Raw genomic sequence first — 6,000 nt, forward strand, 5'->3', positions numbered from 1 at the left:
ACATGGCAATATCTGCTAGCTTTCTCTCCTGGTTTCTTGTTTCATAAAGCTCCCCCAGCGGCATTTCCCTTGTTCATCTCCAGAGGTCTCTGGCTGTGTGGGGTCTGTAGCTCTTTCCAAAATGGCTCCCTCTTAAAGGGCTCCAGTAAATAACCCCAGCTTGAATGGGTGGAGATATATCTCCATGGAAACCATCTACTCAAAAGTTACCACCCACAATTGGGTGGGTCACATCTTCATGGATAATCACAAAGCTCCCACTCAGCAGTACTGGATGAGAATTAAAGGACTTGGCTTTTCTGGGGTTCGTGACAGATTCAAACTGGCACAGTTGCCCTTTCATGAATTTGATGTGCATTAACCATCTCCTCTCACAGTCAAAGACACATCCTATCATATCCCCATTCCACAGATGAAACACTGAGGCCTGGAGGGATTAATTTGCCCAAGATTAACAATGTCAGTCAGGGACTTAGAGTGCAAACCCAGGCAGCTCAGTGCCAGCACTTCGGTTCTTTCCACCTGGCCACTTTGCCCCTCATGGGCTTTGCTATTTGTGCAGAATAAAAGGAGGGTATCAGAGGCCCAGGACATGTGGCTGGGAGGTCACCAAACCGCAGACCAGGAGAGCCTTGGAGTCTTACCTTGATGCTGCAGGCCACAGGATTTCTCAACAGTTCCCAGATCCCTGAGGGTCTGTTGATTTATTTGAGGGATCTGAAAATTCCTACTTCAGGGGAGCACTTTCCCTTGAAGGCCCTGCTAAAATAATCAAGACAATTACTGGAAACCTCAGGGAGGCCCCTTGTCCGCAGTCACCTAAGGGATCAGGGTTTCACCATTTAATTCTAACTCCAACGGGAGGTCACTGATTCTATCCTAGAGGGCCTCGATGCATGTGATTTTTTTTTAATCATGTAAGGGGGTTCCTTCTGTGACTCAAGTTTGAGAAACACCACTGCAGGACTCTGCGCGGGGGGTGGGGGGTATGGGGGGAGGGATGGACCCCGTGGTCCCTGGAGGGACCCGGCAGAGGCTGCTGGGTGCAGTGCGGGCGCTTCCTGCAGGGGGAGCCCGCGGGCAGCTGGTCGCTCACGGGTAGGGCGGGGTGAGGTGAGAGGGGGATGGGGATGGGGGTGGGGGAGAGCCCAGGACCAGCGGCTTTCCTGGAGGGTGGAGGGTCGAGGGTCGCAGAGCTACAGAGCACACACTCTCAAGGGCGCTCTCCCCGCGTCTTTCTTTAACCCTCCAACCCTCTTTCCCTCTCTTCTCTCTTCCTCTCTCTCTCTCTCCCTGTCTCTCCTCCTTCTCTCCCTCCCCCCCATGTCCCCCTTTCTCCCTTTCCCTCTCTCTCTCCCTCTGCAGCCCGAACCCCTCTCTCTTTTCCGGCAGCAACCACACTGAATTGTCATCCGTTAAGTATTTCTATTTCCCTCTAGACTGTGCTCTCCTCAGAGACCAGGGAAGAGAATTTGGGTTTCATCCCAGGGCCCTGGGAGACCCACGGAGGGTATCCAGCTGGGCCCGTTTTAAGAGGGTCACTGTGGGTGTGTGTCGGGAGGGGCCGGGGTGCGGCCCAGGGACCCAGGACTGGCTGGCGGAGAGGAAGAGCCGCGGACATGCGGGGTTCGGCTTTGAAGGGAGTCCTCTAAACCCACCTATGGGGTGGGGGGAAGGAGAGGAAAAAGGAAATTCAAGAACCAAGGATGACTCCAAGTTTTTGCAATTTACTGGGTAAAATAGAGTTAGAACCTGAGGTTTTGGAGCTGGTAAAGAAAGCTGAGAAGGAGCCATCAATGAGACAGGGAAAAGCAGGGGTGTGGGAAACCCTAATAAAACTAAGAAAAGAAGGTGTTTCCGCAAAAGGGACAAACTCTGCCCATCAGTCGTGGCTGAGAAGTCAGGGACGCCAAGAACAGGGGTTTGGCCTCACTTGCCCACACTCTACAGTCCATGGGATGATCCTGGCACCCTTTACCCGGAACACAGACAGACACTACCTCAGAATCCTTCTCAACACACCATTTCGGGAGTCCACTACTCATACAGGGAAGATGGTGTGCACTGGAAATCTATCTGCTGCTCCTGACACAGTCCTTGCACAGATGGGAAAACTGAGTCCCAAAGAGACTGGTCCTCTCCCGATGTTTCATTAATAGACCCCAGTAGTGCAACGTGCAGTCCAAAATGGGCCGGGTGGGGGGGTCCTGAGCAAAGACACATTTATGGGGAGTCTATAACATTTTTGTGAAGGCATTAGCTGAGATTGGTTGGTTGTAAGAAATTGAGATGAAAATGGTCTTCTCTATGGCCAGAGGAGGGTGGAAAGGGGGAGAGGGCCTGGGCTGGCCACCCCTCACCATGGAGGAAGCACCCCACCATCTGCCATAGGGAAATTGGCTTTGGAGGTTGCTGATAGTTTTAAGTGCATCCCCCAATGAGCCATGTCCAAGTCCCAACCCCATCCTGTGAATGTCGGTTTATCCGTAAAGAAGGTCTTTGAAAAGGATGTGGGGTAAGGTGAGACCCAATTCGATTGGGTGGGCCCCAATGCAGATGACTGGTGTCCTTGCAGCGGCAGACATTTGGACATAGACATAGAGACAGAGAGACGGCGTGTGACGGAGGCAGAGATTGAGTGACGCCGTCTCAAGCCAAGATCACCATGTGTTGCCAGCCGTCCCCAGAAGCCAGGGAGAGGTACACGATGGACGCCCCCCTTTACGCAAAAGCACGGCCTTGCTGACACCTTCAGTTTGCATTCGAGTCTCCAGAACCCCGATACAATATGTTTCTGCTGTGTAAGCCGATAGGTGTGCGGTACCGTGATCGCAGCCCTAGCAGGCTCAGACAAAGAGTATGATAAGGCACCTGCAACCATGAGGGCCCTAGATGAAAACAATGGCAGCTGCGATTTATTGGGCATTTACTACACAGCAGAAACCCGATAAGGGTCTTCCTAGATTATCTCACTTGGACTCATCCTTGGGTCCCTCTGGTCGGATGCAACGTGCAGCTGTGCCCTGCCTGGGGTCCGTCACCTCCCCAGGACTGTTCTGCCCAGGAAGTGGGGCACAGGCCCTGTGCTGGTTTGAAAGGATGTATGTCCCCCTGAAAAGCCATGTTTTAATCAAAATCCCATTTCGTAAAGGCAGAATAATCCCTATTCAATACTAATTAGTATTTAGATCACCTCCCTGGAGATGAAACGCGCTCAAGAGTGGTTGTTAAGCTGGATTAGGGGAGACATGTCTCCACCCAGCTGGGTGGGTCTTGATTAGTTTACTGGAGTCCTATAACAGAGGAAACATTTTGGAGAAAGCTAGAGATTTGGAGAGAGCAGAGAATGCTGCAACACCATGAAACAGAGAGTCTATGAGCCAGCGACCTCTGGAGATGAAGAAGGAAAATGCCTCCTGGGGAGCTTCATGAAATTGGAAGCCAGGAAAGAAAGCTAGCAGATGATGCTGTGCTCACCATGTGCCCTTCCAGATGAGAGAGAAGCCCTGACTGTGTTCACCGTTTGCCATCTCGCTTGAGAGAGAAACCCTGAACTTCATTGGCCTTCTTGAACCAAGGTGTATTTCCCTGGATGCCTTTGATTGGACATTTCTATAGACTTGTTTTAATTGGGACATTTTCTCAGCCTTAGACTGTAAACAAGCAACTTATTAAACTTCCCCTTTTAAAAGGCATTTCATTCCTGGTATATTGCATTCCGGCAGCTAGCAAACTAGAAAAGGCCCTTTCTCCAAGACCCACCGATATTTCTGACCCCTCACCACCGACCTGTGGCATGAGATGGTGGGGAAGGAATTCCTCTTCTCCCTCACGAGCTTTCTCCCCCCACATTTTGTCCTCTTTATCCCCCTAGCGTGGCTTACCTTCTTCTGGAAACCAGAGCCTGCGGGACTGCTTGGTTCTCTGCTTTCTCTTCTGCCCACCCCCTCCCAGTAAGCTTTGGACACAGGGTGGGGACCTGGCTGCTTGGACCGGGGAGGGCAAAGGGGAGAACTGCTGGGAATCGAAGGCAGTGAATATTCTAGAGACATTTTCCCCCCTCATTTGTGACAGTTGTTCAATGATGTCACCTCATCACCGTCTTCTGGCTTCAGATTGGACCTTCTTCTCCCCTTCGTCCCCATATCCTAATATTATAAGGGAGAGGAAGATGTGTTCAGAGGATTGAAAGTACTTGGCCACTTATTGATTGAAAACAACTCTCCAGGCTCCTGTTTTATAAGAAAGAAAAGCTCATGAAAGTTTCTTGCACGCAGCTTTATGTTCTATTCTCTCCCGCTCTCTCTCCTCCATACCACCCCCCTCCCCCGCCACACACTTTCTGTTTTCTCTGAACAGGACTGGTAGCAACCCCTCTGCTCTGCAGCTCAGCTGGCAGAATGTCTGGCCAGCAGCCAGGGGCCTGGGTTCAATCTCCTGATAAGTCATCAATTTCTTTCTCACCCAAAACATCTGGTTTAGGATCCTGAGTTATGAGCTAATATTAAATATAAAAGTTTATGGCATCACATATATAATACTGTTGATTAGAAACATCAAGAAAAGTAATTGACTGGAGGGGACGTGGTGCGACCAGCTGGTCGAACATCTGGGTGGGAGCCAAGGGGTCTGAACTGAATTCCCAATTCATCCATTCTTTTTCAGCCAGCGATCTCTAAAGAATTTTGACTCGGGCCTTTGGAAACGACTTCCTTCCAGTGATTTATAGACAACAATGCCCATTTGCATTTCAGTTAACTGAAGAAGGCTGAAATGAAATAATTACCCATTCTTGATCCTCATGCATTCATTCATTCATTCGCCATTTCATTTTCACCGTTTCCCCAGTCTCAGTGTGTTGCCAACCATGGCCACTTGGTGGCGGTGTTCACTCATATTTTCCCCACTTGGGCCAGGGAAAGAACTTTGGCTCCCCTCAGCCGTGTGCTTTGCGGCCGAGCCTCCAGGAGGGAGGAGAATCTGAGGCTTTGTTCTCAGGAGAACTGACTTGAGATACAAAGCTCAGCTGGCCACGAAATTCCCAACTGCATTCGTGTGACCACTAACCTGAAGTTAAACAAGCATTTTGGTGACACTCTATGTTCCATTTACTTTGCCTGACACATTAGAGTCCAGGAATTAAGAAGGGCAGTGGTTTCTTAACTAGAAGCCCTTCTCAAACAGCCTCTTTCTAGGATGTCAGGGTGAGGGCGGTTTGGGCCCCACATGCCGTCTCAGAATAAAAGTTGAGGGTAGCTGCTTGTGTTAAGAAGGACTCTGAGGTGTCGTGGCACAGGATCAGAGAACAAGAATGCCCTGCTTGGTTAGCGGTGACTGCTAGATGTGTGCCACCCTGTTTTTTTTGCTTTACCATATGGTGTCAGGATGGCTGGGAGATGCCTGAGAAACGATATCTTCCTGATACGACTTGTATAATTGAAGAACATTTTTATATCCCTTCTACCCTCCCTCCTCACTTTTCATACATTTGGTGTCCAGAGAGTTGCTGGCAAAGCCCTTCCTCAGGGAAGAAATTGATGAGGCTTCCTGCAGGACACATGGGTTCCCTTCCCTCCAAGGGGGACTTGATCTTTCTATGGATCAAAGGCCACATGGCACGGCGGGGGGTGGGGAGGGGCTGCAAAATGCATCACTTATAGAAGCTGGCTGTTTGAAAATGATCGACCAAGAGCAGAGGTTCTCAAAATGGGGTCCCATTTGTTAGAAATGCAAATTCTCCAGGATCCCTCCCAGACAGACAGAACTGGAGACTCTGGGGAGGGGGCCCAGCTGTCTCTGTGGTAACCAGCTCTCCAGAAGCTTCTGAGGCCAGCTCAGGTGGAGAACCACTGTCTGACCTTCCTTCCTCCCTCCCTTCCTTCCTTGTTTATTGAATACCTCTCAAGAGCCAGATCCTGGCTTCCAGAACGAACAGAACACCTTGGACTCTTCCCTCTGAGAGAGAGACACAGTAAAAACCGAGACAAGGACACACAACGA

The sequence above is a fragment of the Tamandua tetradactyla genome, chromosome 6, assembly GCF_023851605.1.
Source record: "Tamandua tetradactyla isolate mTamTet1 chromosome 6, mTamTet1.pri, whole genome shotgun sequence".
NCBI lineage: Eukaryota > Metazoa > Chordata > Mammalia > Pilosa > Myrmecophagidae > Tamandua > Tamandua tetradactyla.